This window comes from Dipodomys merriami, unplaced genomic scaffold, assembly GCF_024711535.1.
Source record: "Dipodomys merriami isolate MVZ:Mamm:240054 unplaced genomic scaffold, mDipMer1.0.p SCAF_1764, whole genome shotgun sequence".
Taxonomy (NCBI): domain Eukaryota; kingdom Metazoa; phylum Chordata; class Mammalia; order Rodentia; family Heteromyidae; genus Dipodomys; species Dipodomys merriami.
Window position 1 is genome coordinate 1 of NW_027203120.1, and position 16786 is coordinate 16786.

A 16786-nucleotide genomic window follows, 5' to 3' on the forward strand; every position below is an offset into this window, starting at 1 on the left:
TCACCGTTTCATGGCTCCTTTAGAGAAGGTCTCAGTAGATGTTCCTTTCCACCTCTTTCTTCCCCTTTTCTGCAGCCCACAGTAGCTGCTGGACCTGCGTGGGTCTCTTCTAGGAGGCCTGTGTGAACCGCAGACCAGAGTGGACACCTGCCTTTCTGTCTTTAGCCAGAAGGCTCATGAGGCTACTGTGATCACAGCCGCACTCTTCCAGCCAGACAGTCTGCTCTGGTGTGTATAGTTGGAGCTAATTCAAGGTTGGGAATGAGTCTGCCAAACATAAATAGGGAATTAGATGGGAGGTAGTAGGGCAGGGGCTGTGAATCTAGGAGGGTCTGGGAAGTGATGAACGGTGTGACATAGCAGATGGTTCACCACGACTGAGGATGAGAGGAGAATCTTACCCAGGGTATTGACCATGTAAGTGGGCATCTGGGGAGGGGGCTCCGTCCCCCAGTGGTGGCGTGGATTCACTCTAGGGGCAGTGCACTGGTGGGTAGTCCTACCTGGAGTCCTGCAGACTCCAATCTGTGTCCCTCCTGGGCTGTTTCCAGCTAGGCAATGGTAGGCAAGTGTTTGCCCCTGCTGGAGCCTGCTTGGTATCAGGACATGGCTGTTAGCTAGGGCTCTCTGAATGCCATTTTCTGTAACCTACTGTAGGCTGTCTGGAAGGAAAAGGGGACCACTGACTTTGGAACCCTTTAAGTTTGATTGGGACAAGTTGAAATGCCAGCTTTTCCAGGGTTTTTTCCTTGAAGCTGGCAATTTCTACTAATGCTTGGGATAATGGGTCAAATGAGAAGGACCATTTCAGCCACCAAACAATGATATTCAAGCAGCACAAGCAGAGTTGCGGAGCCAAATGGTCTCCTGATATGAACGCCGTGCCTTGACTGCCTTTCTCCGGCAGCTGCCGATTCTCCTCCGGCTCTCTCTAGGGTGATCACTACATTCGAGAATGTTGTGGGGAGCAGAGATTGTGACCTTGCCATCTGCAGCCTGATTGCTGTGAGCAGAGAAAATTCCCAGGACCTGTACTGGACTCTGGGAGATTCAGAGACCCAGGATGCCTCAGGGATCCTTTTCTGCAACATGAAAATTGGGGGCCGGATATGGTGGACCATCCAGTCTGGCACTAGGGAGTGCAGAGGAGGCCCCTTGAGCCAAGCTTTCAACTCAGGACAACCTTGTTCACAGCTGAGTGGGGAATAGAGTGCCATACAGCTGGTCAGTGGCTGGACAGAGATCTTTGAGAAGATAGTCATCCTAGAGACCCCAGAATACAGTGAGTACATGGCTCACGTCCTTGGAACCAAAACAGTTAAGTGCGGTGGCACCAGGAGGGTGGGAAGAGGGAGGAGGGAGAACTGTGGGAGAGCTACATCAGGCTTTACCCCCACCCAGGATGCTTACCTGAGTTGGATGGGACTTTTCTGTAGTATTGTCATAGACAGATGCTCATCTATTTATCTAACAAAACGTTACAGTGTGTGCCAGTTCCTGGGGGAGAGAGAGTTGGAGTCATACACGATGAAAGGTTCCAGTGCTGGTTCCACAGCACATGAAGAAATCTTGGTTTGAGCTGGATGCTCGTGCCTCACACCTGTCATCCTAGCTACTTAGGAGGCTTGAGACTCTTTATCTCCAACTGACTACCAAAAAGAAAATGCCAGAAGTGGATTAGCAGCTCAAGCTGTAGACTGTTGGCCTTGAGTAAAAAGGCTCAGGGACAGCACCCAGGCTCTGAGTTCATGCCCAGGAGTGACACAAAGAAAGGAAAGAGAAAGAGAGGAGGGAAGGATGGAGGGAGAAAAGGAGGAAAGGAAGGAAGGGAGCATGCAAGCCTTGGTTTGGAGTCCCTAGATCAAGGGAGCCAACCATTCACAATCTCTGTGGGGACAGTTCCAGAGCCTAAAGCTAGTGTGTAGGACCAAGCCACTGACCCATTCATGACATCAGCAACTTCATGACATACAAATCTGAGTGGTCGCTGACTGCAGAGGGAAGTAGCCTCGGGTAGACCCTAGGACTCAGGGTGGGTCACAGAGTTTCAATTTCCCCTGGCTCATGGAGTTTATTTTCTGGTCAGATAAGAAGATACTGTCCAAGCGCTAGGAAGGTATAGGCTGAGGGAGTGTCCAGAGGGGGGTGGCAAGGGATTAGCAGGGAGATGAAGAGGGAGGACAATCCCAGATCCAGTGACTCAGGCCTAGACCATCAGTGATAGAATCTTCGACCCAGCCACATGGCTATTAAAAGTCCTGGCACTCTGGTTTCACCATTGAAAACCTGGCTGTCGTCCACTGCAGGATGCCTGTGCAGTACATCCATGGGCACTGGCACTTTTGCTGGCTCAATCTGAAGGTGACACTCCCAGTGTTCATTCCTCGACCAGAGACAGAGGTAAGCGTGCCACTGGAACAGGACACCCAGGGAATGAGGGCAAGAGTCAGACCCGTGTTGCCCCCAGACTTCCTCTAGGGGATTCTACGGCCCCCTGACTGCCATTCTCAGAGGTAGAGGTGGGTCTCTTTGCTGGCTCACCCTTTAGTCTAGATGGCAGATGTGGGAGGGGCCGACTGAAGGTTGAGGCTAGTGGGAAATCAGGAGGCACTGGGGTGGGAGCAGGGTTGTTTCTTTGAGGATACTCACAACCCAGGAACATTCCTGAGATGGATCAGCCCCTTTCTCCTCCCTGAGAGAGAGGGACCTAGAGCCCTCCAGTCTGCATCCCTTGGCTGAGAAATTCATTCATTCCCATATCCTTTGTTTGGATAACTAGATCTCACCTGACTGCCCAGTGTCAAGGCAGGACAGTGAGAGATCTTGATCCTTGATGAGGTCATGGGATCCTCAGTATGGATTGTACTTGAATGTCCTGACTTGGTGCATGGTCAGTCCCATCTCAGCCTGCCATGATCTAGTACATAGAATCTAGAGACTCAGAGCAGGATGGGGTCTATTCTGTGAGTCTTGAGTATTGTGTGTGAGCTTTGAACTCCCGTGTGCTCACCTGCTTCCTTTTCTTGGGTGGGTCTATGCTAGAAAAAGCTTAAAACTAGGGCCTGGGTCCCATCCCTGGTTTCATGCTCAAAGCTAGCACTCTACCATTTGAGCCACAGCTCCACTTGCAAGGTTTTTGGGTGTTTAATTGGAGATAAGAGTTTTCAATGACTTTGCTGCCAAGGGTTGCATCCAAGTGCAGTCCTCAGATCTCAGTCTCCTGAGGGGATAGGATGACAGGCATAGAAAAGCCTCTTTGGCCGGGTGCCAGTGGCTCATGGCTCTCATCCTAAGTACTCAGGAGCTGAATCTTAGGATCATGGTAAAAGCCAGCTTGGGCAGGAAAGACCCTCAGAGTCTTCTCTCCAATAAAGCACCAGAAAACCGGAAGTGGTGCTGTGGCTCAAGTAGTAGAGTGCTGGACTTGCGCTGAAGAGGTCAGGGATAGAACCCAGGCCCAGAGTTCAAGCCCCACAACCAACCAAAAGAAAGAAAGTAAAACATCTTTGCCTGCAAAGGATGGTGGAGGTGTGTTTGTGTGTATGTGGGGGGTGGGGGGAGGTAGTGGTGGTGGTAGACATTTAGTGCCCTGCTCAGTCATCATTTTAGATGGATTGTCCCAAACTCTTAGTTCACGGCAGCCGATTCTTGACCACAGGTGAAGCTCTGGGTTGGATGTCCACCATTGGACCTAAGTCTCCTCATAGGACAGTTGTGAGTAAATAAGGGACTAATACAGAGGTGTCTCTGGAGCAGGGCCAGGCACAGAGGGAGCAGGTGTCAGATACAGTTCTCAACAATTCTGTGAGCATATGACAGGAAGTTGCCGGGAAAGGGCTCAGATGGGGTCTGTTATTAATCAAGCAACAGGTGTGGGATTATGAAACAAAACATGGCTGCCTTTCATCATTACCCTGTCCCCATGCGGAAGGGATTTTTCACTCTATTCATTTTTCCAGCTGGGGAAAATGAGTCATGGAGAAGCCAGGTGACCTACTCATGACCCCAGCTGAGAGGAATCTTGGCCTGATTTCTCTGCCAGGCTTCCTAGGACCCTGTGTGTTATTCAGTCCCTTCTTGTGTGGGAAGTCCACTTCTTGTCATTTGTGGGGATTGAATTCTAGGCCTGGATGCTATCCCTGAGCTCCTCAGAACAAGGCTAGTACTCTACCCCCTGAGCCACAGCATCACTTCCGGTTTTCTGTTGGTTCTTTGAGGATAAGAGTCTCACAGACATTCCTCTGGAGCCAGCTATGAACCACCATCTTCACATCTCAGCCTCTTGTGTAGGTAGGATTATAGGTCCGAGCCACCGGCACCTGGCTTAAGTGTAATTCTGGACCTCTGTCTCTCTCTCTCTCCCTCTCTGTCTCTTCTCTCTCCCTCTCTCTTTCTCTCTCGCAGGAATTGGTAGAATGCTGGAGGAGGTGGCCCAGCATTCCCATGTGGCTGGAACCCAAGGTGGCCCTCTCATTCTGGAGGTGGGCTGTGGGTCAGGAGCTGTTTGCCCAGCCTGTTGAACCAGCCCCTTGAGGTAAGCCCCTCTGTGCCCTGGCTAGACCGTGATGGTTATTCATTGTCTATCCCATCAGTCCTTGCCCACATCCCTCTGCTACACTGTTGAAGGAAAGTGGATGAGAAGGTGTCGCCTTGTCCCCCTGCCAGCACAATTCCGGGCCTCTGACCTATACCCCCACGTATCTGACGAGACCCTGGGTATAAGACAATAAAAACACTCTGTGTGTACTACGCTTTGCTGGGGAGTGTCGTTTTGGTTAGGGTGGCGGGGTTCAGAGGAAAGACCACAGACCTGACGCCTCCCGGGGGGACATTTGTTCTTGTGACAGAGCCATGTCATTGCTGTGGATAAGGACGAAGCCTCCATCAGACTGACCCAGAACAATGCTCAAAGATAGGTAGGTTGTTGAAGTATCAAACCCACTCATGTCTGCTTCCTACTCCCAACAAGGAGGGGTAGTATAGGTGGCCTGGCTCTGGGCCTAAGGGATTATAAATGGATGGCGGCAGTCAGGAGCTCATGGCTCCCACCCATCATTCTGGCTCTTTGGGAGGCTGAGATCTGATGGATGTGACTCAGAGCAGCCCGGGCAGGAAAGTCCAGGAGATTCTTATCTCCCATAAACCACCTAGCTCCCCAAAACCACACACAAAAAAGCCAGATGTGGTGCTGAGGCTCAGTTAGTAGAGCCTCAACCTTGAATAAAAGAAGCTAAGGGATAACACCCAGGCCCTGAATCCAAGCCCTAGGACTAACACAAACATAAAATAAATGAATAGTGTACATCTTTTTTCTGACTACCAAGAAAGATGTATTCAGTTTTCTTGCTGGTACATGTAGCCAAAGGTAGGGGCTCACTTTCTTGTTCCAATAACCCTCTCCTTCTCTCCTTTATCTGTCCAGGCTTTATCAGTGCAGGACAGAATTCGGATCATCCCCCTGGATGTGACCTTAGGTACCCTCCCTCATCCACCTCCCTTGGGGTCAGGATCCTGGATGCACTCCCTGCTGGGAGGAGGAGGCATCACGTAGATGAGGATAGGTATCCCTAACACCCACACACACAAACATCCCTAAGCCAACTCAGACTAGCCTTTTCCAAAGACATTTTATCTGCCTGGATTAACCGACCTAGGGGAGGAATTTGATCCCCTGTAACTGATTATTTTAACTTGGGCTTGCTAGTTCACAGGAGATAAACGGAAGCAAACAAAAACCAAAAAGCCTTTGGTGCCCGTCACCTCTGGCTCAGGGTCAAGCCTGACATCCTGGTGACTTGGGATGCAGAGATCTGAGGATCAAGGATCAAAGCCAGCCATAAGCTGGAAAGCGAGAGAGACACTTCTCTCCATGGAACCACCAAAAAGCCAGAAGTGGAGCTGTGGCTCAAGTGGTAGAGCAGCAGCCATGAGCAATAAAACTCAGAGAAACAGCTCCCAGATCCTCAGTTCAAGCCCACAAAAAGAAATGGCCCTGTCATGTTGCCCACAGATTGCCCAGTCCTCGAGCCCCTCTCACGGAGTGTGATACAACACCTGCCCCTGGGTGGTGTATCAGGGCCTTCAGAAATCCGGTGGTGGAATCCAGGCCTTCCCCTTCATGCATTCTCAACACACACTGGCTGGAGGGCAGAGTCTGACAAGGCTGGCAGCCTGCACAGCGGAGAGGCTCCAGCTTTTCCAAGGTGATCAGAAAGGGCTTCTTGGAGACAGCACTTGAAAAGGGGTCTTGCTTAACAAGGAGGATCTGTAGGAAGCACAGACAACAAAGGTGCTACAGATGATGGGCAACATAGCAGAGCGTGTTCATTTCCAGCCAGGGCTGCTGGTGAGAGACTTGGTATAGATGTGCGAGACTGTCCCAAGACAGGCCCGAGGGATCACAGAAGAACAGCTATCCAGGGCTGGGATTGCATCCTAGAGGTAGAGCTGCCTAGCACACAGGAAAGCATGGGTTCAATTCCTAGGTCCTGCATACACAGTAAAAGCTGGAAGTGGCACCATGGCTCAGGTGAAAGGGCACTCCCCTGTAGACACAGAAAGTCAGGGACAGTGCCGGGCCCTGAGGTCAGGCCCCAGGGCTGTCACCATAAAACACTTCTCCCAGGGACCTTTCGTGACAGGTAGATGCACTGAATCTCTTAGTAGATCCATCTGTGCTTTGTGTCTCCTTTGACAGAGGGGAGCTGGACACTCCTTCTGCCCTGGGTACCCCTGGGCCTGGTTATCAGCAACCCTCCCAACGTCTTCCACCGGGACATGGCGCAGCTGGCCCAAGAAGTCCTCAGGTATCGGTTGGGTGGGGCACGGGGACATAGGGCAGGCCCCAGAACTCCTTGTGGGTCTGATCCACCCTGGAAGACCAGGCAATCCAGAGGAGGCAGATGGGAGCTTAGAGGGGGTTAGTGATGTGGAGTGGGCCCTTTAATCCCCATGACCCCACCCAGATTCTAGCCTCCCTTTGCTTTCCCTGAAGGAGGTAGAGGGGTGTCTAGGTGGTAGTGTCTAGAGAAGGACTAGGTGGAAATTCTGAAGGACTAGACACCTTAAGCCATGAGCCAGTGGCTCACACTTGTCATCTCATACCTGTCATCCCACACCTGTCATCCTGCCCACTCGGGAGGCTGAGATCCAGAGGATCTCATTTCTCAGCCAGGCAGGAAAGTCCCTCCAGAGCCTCATCTCCAATCTCCAACCCGAAGTGGCACTGTGGCTCAAGTGTTAGAGCACTGGCCTTGAGGAAAATTAGACATCAGGGACAGTACCCAAGCCCTGAGTTCAAGCCCCTCAACCAAAACAAAACAAAAAAAAATTCAGAAACCGAACAAGAAAGAAAGACACCCCTTCCTTGCTTGCAAGAGATGGTGAAGTAGTAGTGTTTCTGTGGTTCTGAGACCAGATGCTGACCTCACAGTACAGACATTTCTAATAAGTCCCCAGGTTTACCCCAGTGTGAAGCCAAAGCAGGGTAGGTGGTGCCTTACCAAGAACTCCAGAGGTTATGGCTATGGCAGACAGGGAGTGGGTGAATGGGATCTGGGGTGGAATGGTATTGTCAATTATATGCTCTCCATCCATGGAAGAATGGTTTTGGATGCTGGTGACAAAGTCTGAAGTGTAGGGTTACATTTGGTTTGTGTCTTGATGAGTTGGGTTTTCCCTTGGTATAAGAAGGTGGCTGCATAGGAGGCTACAATGCTTGATAAGAAATGTACTCCTTTTATGGCTAGGGAGGTTGAGCATTTCTTCATGTGTGTATTGGCCATACTTCTTTCTGCTTCAGAAAAGTTTCTCTTTAAGTCTTTATCCCACTTATTTATTGGGCAGTTGTTTCTTTGAGGATTTGTTGGTGTGGGATCTAATTTTTTGAGTTCCAAGTATATTTTAGATATGAGACACTTGTCCATTGTATGGCTCAGTGAAGATCTTCTCCCAATCCGTAGGCTTTCTATTGGTCTTGCTAGCTATGTCCTTTGCCATGCAAAAGCTCTGCAACTTCATGCAATCCCTTTTCTCCAACCTTTCTTTGATTTGTTGTGTTTCTGGGTCTCTATTAAGAACATTTTGGCCTGCGCCAAGGAGACCTAGGGTTTCTCCTATTCCATCCTGTAATGTTTTCCGAGAGTCTGCTTTGACTCCGAGGTCTTTGATCCATTTGGAGTTGATTCTGGTGCAGGGTGATATATAAGGATCTAGCTTTAGTTTTCTACAAGTAGTTAACCAATTTTGCCAGCACCATTTACTGAAGAGGCTGTCTTTCTTCCATTCTATTTTTTTAGCTGTCTTTCTTCCATTCTATTTTTTTAGCTCCCTTATCAAAGATTAGATAGCTGTAGTTCTTTAGGTTCATTTCTGGGTTTTCAATTCTATTCCATTGGTCCTGAGGTCTGTTCTTGTGCCAGTACCAAGCTGTTTTGATTACTATGGCTTTATAGTAGAGGTTGAAATTTGGTATTGATATTCTTCCAGCAGGGTTCTTTCTGTTGAGGAGCGTTTTTGCTATTCGGGGTCTTTTATTGTTCCATATGAATTTTTGGATTGCCTCTTCTATTTCCTTGAAGAATGAGGTTGGAATTTTGATAGGTATCACATTGAATTTGTAGATAGCCTTGGGAAGTATTGCCATTTTCAAAATGTTAATTTTTCCAATCCAAGAGAATGGGAGTTTTTGCCATTTTTGGCTTAAGGTGTCTAGTCCTTCAGACACCTTAAACCATGAGCCGATGGCTCACACCTGTCATCTCACATGTGTCTTCCTGTCCACTCAGGAGGCTGAGATCCAGAGGATCTCATTTCCCAGCCAGGCAGGAAAGTCCCTCCAGATACTCATCTCCAATCTCTAACTGGAAGTGGCACTGTGGCTCAAATGGTAGAGCACTGGCCTTGAGGAAAATTAGACATCAGGGACAGTAACCAAGCCCTGAGTTCAAGCCCCTCAACCAAAATAAAAAACAAAAACCAAACATGAAAGAAAGATACCCCTTCCTTGCTTGCAAGAGATAGTAGTAGGGTTGCAAATCAAAACAACATTAAGATACTACCTCACCCCAGTTAGAATGGCAAAAATCAAGAACTCTAATAACAACAGATGCTGGAGGGGATGTGGACAGAAGGGAACCTTACTTCATTGTTGGTGGGAGTGTAAACTTGTTCAACCACTTTGGAAAGTAGTATGGAGGTTCTTCAAAAGACTCCACATAGATCACCCCTATGACCCACGAATCCCACTTTTGGGCATTTACCCAAATGTTTACAAACAAGACCACACTAAAGCTACCAGCACAACTATGTTTATTACAGCATTAGTTACCATAGCTAAGATATGGAACCAACCCAGATGCCCCTCAGTAGATGAATAGATCAAGAAAATGTTGTATATATACACCATGGAATTCTATGCCTCCATCAGAAAGAATGACATTGCCTCATTTGTTAGGAAATGGAAAGACTTGGAAAAAATTATATTAAGTGAAGTAAGCCAAGCCCAAAGAAACTTAGGTCCCATGGTTTCCTTTATTTGCAATATTTAGTATATATATGAGTCAAGCAGAAAAGGTTAGATAAGGTGATGTTAGGAAAATGAACCCTAAGGTTTATATTTAAATGTTTTTTTTTTTCTTTCAAGCATTTGTTTCTAACACATTTATAAGATTATTTCTTTGTTGCTTTGTATGTCCCTTGCCCACAGTACAACCCCTGCTTTCACTGTATTTAATTGTGGTATAATTTGTGGAGGGGAAGGGGAAAAAACAAGTCATTTAAGTAAGTATACAGGCTGACCCTTGCATCAATGAGAAGTACAAGTTGTCATATCAAAAAAGAACTTTACAACTTTCGTGGGGGGGGGGGAAGGGTTGGTTAAGGGATAGGGGAAAGCTGGGAAGGGATAGGAAGGGGAAACAAAGGAGGAGGCTACAATGCTTGATAAGATATGTACTGCTTATCTTGCCCATGTAATTGTAACCCCTCTGTACAGTATTTTCACAATAAAAAAAGAAAGAAAGAAAGCTGAAAAAAAAAAAAAAAGAAGTTGGTTGTAGCCGGGCACAGCCAGTGGCTCACAACTGTCATCCTAGCTACTCAGGAGGCTGATATCTAAGGATCACGGTTCAACGCCAGCTTCGGCAGGAAAGTCTGTGAGACTTTATCTCCAATGAACCACCAGAAAATTGGATGTGGTGCTGTGGCTCCAGTGGTAGAACACACAACTTCATCTGAAGAGCTGAGGCCCTGCTGGCAGGCCCAAAGCTCAAACTCCATAACCTACAACCAAACAAAAGGTAGCTGAATTTTCTGCATAACTGTACAGTAGAAATGCCATGATGTGTTGTGAACCATTCCAGACATGTGAGAGGCTCTGAGTTTTGTCTACAGTTGGTCTATGATGGTAGTGCCATCATCTCTGGGGTGGAATATTCAGGGTGCTCAGGGACTGCTGAGGCTTTGGGCTACCAGTGTGTATGTCTGTGTGTTCGTGTGTGTGTCTGTGTGTGTCTGTGTCTGTGTGTTTGGATGTAGAAGACCTGGGTCTTGAACTCAGGGCCTAGGTGAAGTTCCTATGCTTCTGTGCTCAAAGTTGGTGCTCTAACACTTGAGGTACAGCTCATTTCTGGCTATTTGTTGGTTCATTGGAGATAAGAGCTTCACAGACATTTCTGTGCTGGCTGGCTGGCTTTGACCTCAACCTCCTGAGTAGCTAGGATGACAGGTGTGAGACACCAGTGCCATATTTGTGTGTGTGTGTGTGTGTGTGTATGTGTGTGTGTGTGTATGTGTGTGTGTGTGTGTGTGTGTGTGTGTGTGTGTGTGTGTGTGTGTGTGTGTATTTTCCTCATCTTTCTCTGTCCGCTTCCTGGGTGACTGTCTGCCTCTTTCTGACCTCGGATGGTGGTCCTTCTCCACACCACCCTTGCCTATAGCCTCCTATCTGGGTCTACAATGAGTCCTAAATTGCCAGAGACCTGAGTTCAAACTTTTCTTTGGGGCCCAAGTCCAGATGTCCAAATCTTTGGCCTCCTGCAGGGGATTCTGGGTCAGCCAGGCCAGCTGCAATAAAGTATTGCCTGTCTGTGGGTGGGGAACTTAGACATGGGATGTCCTGCCCTTTTCCTCTTCTAGACCTCTGGCTGCATGTCCCTCTCAGCAGGCTGGCAGTGAGTGGGGGAAGGGAGTTGCCAGTGGCTCTGGCCAACTCCAGCTTCATAGGGGACTGAAGGCCACCCAAGCAAGAAGGATTCCGGGCTACATTGGAGGTGAGGCCAAGATGGCTTGGAAGTGTCTGTTGGTGTCTAGGAAATGTCAACATACATTATCGCAGGCAAGTCAATCTTCCAGCCTTAGCTGGGCCTCTCAAATCCTTCTAGAGAATTCTGGATGCCCAGAACACTGAGGCACAGACTTTAGATTCCAGGGCCAGGGAATTGGGGTAGGAGAGACTGGTATGGCCAATACCTCAATGTTCTAGGCATTAGCCTTGACCTTGGTAGGCCCCCATTGTGTACGTTCACATCTTAACACAGAGCTGGCCAGAAACAGGCCACTTGTGGTGGGGCTGTAGAAGTGGCAAGAGTGGAAGTGAGATCTAGGATGACCAATATCTGGATTTAGGGCCTGACGGCGGGGGCGGGGGGGGAGGTGAAAGTGTCTTTTTTAAAAAAAAATCTCTAAGAGCTGGAACTCAGGGCCTAGGCACTGAGTTTCCTTTGCTCAAATCTAACACTCTACCACTTGAACCACAGCTCACATTTCATCTTTTTTAGTAGTTTAGTGGAGATAAGCGTCTCACGAACTTTTCTGCCTGGGCTGGCTTCAAGCTGCCATCTTAAGAGCTCAGCCTCTTGAGTAGCTAGGATTGCTGGTATGAGACACTGGCACCTGCTAAGGATGTTAGTGTGTGTGTGTGTGTGTGTGTGTGTGTGTGTGTGTGTGTTTACCAGGGCTTGAGCTCAGAGCCTAGGTGGTATCCTTTAGCTTGTTTGTGGAAGGCTCATGGTCTACCAGTTGTACTACAGTAGCTCTACTTCTCAGCTTTTTGGTGATTCATTGGAGATAAGAGTCTGCCCACCCAAGCTAGCTTTGAATCTTGCTTGATCCTCATGTGTCAGCCTTAAGTAGCTAGGATTATAGGCATGAGCCACTGGCATCCAGCTGCAAGGATGTCTCTTCATACTGTCTTCTGTTCTAACAGCTGTCTACTTGCCCTGGCCTAGATCTCTGATCTCCACATCAGCTCCCAGCAGCCCTTGACTGTGTGGAGAACATAAAGCTCAAACCTGCCAAATATCCTATTACTATGTTCTCACCGGAGGGTATGTTTCCTCTGAAGCCTGGAGGAGAAGGGGGAGGAGGAAGAAGGTTAGCTGTAGATGGGAGCTAGGCTGGGAGAGAGGTACACTGTCTTAGCCAAGAAGGAAAATGTGGCCAGATGTTAATAGCTCATGCTCTCATATTCCTAGCTCCTCAGGAGGCTGAGATCTAAGGATTGGCATTCAGAGGCAGCCCAGCTCACTTTTCTTTTCTTTTTTTTTCTGGTATCAGTAGGATCTTTTTTTGTGTGTGAAAATATTGTACAGAGGGGTTACAATTACATGGGCAAGGTAATGAGTACATTTCTTATCACCAGCTCACTTTTCTAAAGTGTGTGAGACTCTCCTTTCCCAGTAACCACCTGAAAGCTGGAAGAAAAGCTCTGCCTCAGGTGGTAGAGTTGTTAGCCTTGAATGAAAAAGTGAGGGACAGAGCCCAGGTCCTGAGTTCAAGCCCTAGTACCAAGATGTGCCCATGCACACACACACACACACACACACACACACACACACACACACACACACACACACACACACACACACAGGTAGGTTGTAATGATGAGTTGAGCTAGAACTGGGGGCAGTCGAGAGGCACAGTCATAGTAAATTCTGGACACATAAGTTATTTCTCCCCAACTCCTTCTCGGGCTGAGGGGTCTGGGCCATAGCAGTAAATTCCATGGAACCGGCACCTCCATCCATGCATAGGGTACAGGACCAAGGGAAGAACACGTTTTTACTCGGTGCATGATTGCAGACCTTCATCTGCCGCTGAACATTGTTGAGGAAAGCAGGGCTCTGAGCCCTGGGACTCTTGGGATAGCCACTGCTACAAGCAGCAGCCAGCCACCTGTGGATTCCTGAGCCTACGAGTCTTTCATGAGCCCAACTCAACACCCACCCAAGGTGTGCTTGACAAATTTGCCCCCGTGAGTAGGCATTACCTGCTGTGCCATCTTGCAGATCTTGCCCCTCCTGGCCCAGAAACCTGGTCTGAAATGTTGACTTACTGCTCAGATCCACACTGCACCCATGACAGTTGCCATTCTGATGCCATTCTGGCCCATGTCCTCCGTGCCCCAAGGCTAAATCCTTCTCTGATACTTTGGCCCGCTCTGTAGGCAAAGGTTCCCAAAGAGTGGTGCTTTCAAGACTTGTAAGACATGTAGATATTGGGAGACCCTTAGGGGCCCACTGGAAATTACTCTGCCTAGAGCCACAGAGTGAGGTTCAAGCAGGACAGGTGTTGCTCATGGGGCTAGAACTCTGGGCCTGGGCACTGTCCCTTCAGCTTTTCAGCTTACCACTTGAGCCACAGTACCACTTCCAGTTTTCCTGTGATTCATTGGAGATCAGAGTCTCCTGGACTTTCCTGCCCAGGCTGGCTTTGAACCATGATCCTCAGATCTCAGCCTCCTGAGGAGCTAGAAGGATAAACATGAGCCAGCAGCACCCAACTGATTTGGACTTTCACCACAGTGGACTAGGAACTCCTGAAAGCTTTTCTTTATTTTTTCTATGCCAGTACTGGGGCTTGAACTTAGGGTCTGGGCTCCGGTCTCTTTAATTTTTGCTTCAAGTCTGGCACTCTACCACTTGAGCCACAGCTCCATTTCTGGCTTTTGGTAGTCCATCGGCAAGAAGAGTCTCACTAACTTTCCTCCCCTGAGCTGGCTTTGACCCATGATTTTGATCTCAGTCTTTTCAGTAGCTAGGATTTACAGGGGTTGAGCCACCAGTAGCATTGGGCTAGAAGCTTTTCTTAAGCAAGTGTTCTTCCCTGCATTTGCCCTGACTCCTCCATGTAAAGGAGGCCTGAGGGTAAGGAGCTGTGAAAAATAGTCTTCCAGCCACAGGAAATTGCTGGGGTCCATGGTGAAAAGCCAAGCTCATCTTCCCCTTAGCCCCATTCTGGGACCTCCACCCTCTGCCCTCCCTGTGGCTCAAGTACAAACCTTGACCCAGCCTTGAATGTCCTGCAGGACTTGTGTGAAGCCACAGAACATTCATTCCACCCACACCACCTATTCTACACCACACCTCAGGAAACTTTGTGCATGTTGTACCTTCTGCCTGAGGCTCTCTATCTTGTTCCACATCTTAGAACTCCTGTGGAATTTTGGCACTAGTTATATCACCTCCAGGAGCCAGTCTTTCCTTCCCTTCTCCCTCTTTTTTTAATATTGAGTTGCTAGAGATGGATCTTGTGCAGGCTGACTGGCAAATGCTCTAGCTTGGTGTGTGTGTGTGTGTGTTGCTAGAGATGGAACTTGTGCAGGCTGACTGGCAAATGCTCTAGCTTGGTGTGTGTGTGTGTGTGTGTGTGTGTGTGTGTGTGTGTGTGTGTGTGTGTTTGCCAGTCCTAGGGTTTGAATTCATAGCCTGGATACTATCCCTGAGGTTTTGTGCTCAAGGCTAGCACTCTATTACTTGAACCACAGCTCTACTTCTGACTTTTGGGTGATTAATTGGAGATAAGTGTCTCATATAGACTTTCCTGCTTGCAATTGTGATCCTCAGATATCAGCCTCCTGAGTAGCTAAGATTACAGGTGTGAGCCACCAGCAACTGTCCTCTACCCTACCTCTTACCTCTAACCTTGGCTCTCCTATGAGTACCAGAAGAATATGTCTCACCAGGCTCACTTTTTTGCCAGTCTTGGGGCTTGAACTCAGAGTCTGGGCATGTTCCTGAGTTTCTTTTTGTCAAAGCTAGCACTCTTATCACTTAAGCCACAGTGCCACTTTTGGCTTTTTCTGTTTCTGTGATACTGAGGAATCAAACCCAGGGCTTCGTGCGTGCTAAGTAAGCACTTTACCACTAAGCCACATTCACAGCCCAAGGCTCACTTCTGACAGGAACTATGAGGGTGGGATTTATTGGCTTACCCCTTTTGGTGCAGGAATCGCTGGCTATTTCATATCTTTGCCAAGATTTGGGACCAGGATGTGACTCGGCAATGAGGAATGGTGAATGAGGGATAGCCACCAGGCCCCAGAGAAGTAGGCTCACATATTCTACAGAGGGATAGAGAATATGGAGCCAGAAACTTTGACAACTCCTACAGCCTAGGAACTGTGGTCTCCCTGGAGGCAGTGGCTGGCTGCTAGGTGTCCCGATGGGACATCTCAACCAGAACATAAGGCACTTGTTGCACTGCCCAGGCAAAGCCGGGGGGGGGGGGCTTCAGTTATTAAATGGCAGAGAAGGATGCTTTGTTCAAGGTGCTGGCTCAGACTTAGGACTCTCTGAGGACTTGCCCAGGTTGGGGGGATGGACATGAGCAACCTGCTGAATGCCCATCATCCATCCATACACAGAGACATGGAGTTATTGCCTCCTTTATTTGGGGGGGGGTTGAGGAAGGTCCAGGGTTGTCCTATGAGCCTAGGCCCTGTCCCTGAGCTCCTTTTACTCAAGGATAGCACTCTGCCCTTGAGCCACAGCCCCACTCATGGTTTTTTTCCCCCCTGTGATCTCTTAGAAAGAAGAGTGTTTTGGACTTTTTTACCCTGGATGCATTCAAATTGGCATTCTCTACATCTCAGCTTCAGGAGGAGTTAGGATTATAGGCAGGAGCCACTGACACTTGGCTTTCTTTTCTTCTTGTTGTTCTTTATTTTAATTGTGACAATCTGAAATCTTCACAGTGTCATTCCAATGTTTTGCATTCAAAGTAATCTACCCAGGCCTGGAATTCGAGTGCTATGACTATCACCCACAAATGGAGGGAGATCCTGATGAACTCATTCTTGTTCATGTGAATGCTAATGGAATGTTATAAAAGTAATAATTAAATTTGCCGTTAATTCATGATTGTATTTTAGAATGCCACACAAAAATTATTGGATATATATCTTCATTCTAGCACCAAGGTATGATTAAGGATATTGACTAATTTTTAATTAATGCTGTTGTAAGTATTTAACTATGATACTTCATTAAATGGAGTCATAATTTAGTAACTAATAATTGGTTATAACATATATATAATTTAATAACATCTTCACATTCCCTCTTTGTAAGTCTGTGTAAATATATATATACATATAGATGCAGGTATATATATATATATATATATATATATATATATATGTATATATATATATATATATAATATCAATCTACACATTTATCAATTGAGCACTACTGTGGCTTGGTCACAGTTCCTTAGAATTTCCTGGATGCTCAGTTTGCTGGAGGCTGGTGTGCTAAGACTGTACCCCATTTATGGATTGGGCAATGTAGGCTCAGTTGAAATTCCAGCACGGCCAAAAACTTATTTGTGGAGTAAGAAGCCAATTTTACACTTTTTGTTCATTCTCTGTGAAAGTCCTGGGTCTCAATACGATGTATAATCCATATGCAAATATATCCTATGAGATATGATATAATAAAGGAAATGTTATATGTGTAACAATACTAAATAAATAAGAGTAATAAATGTCATATGCAGTAGAACC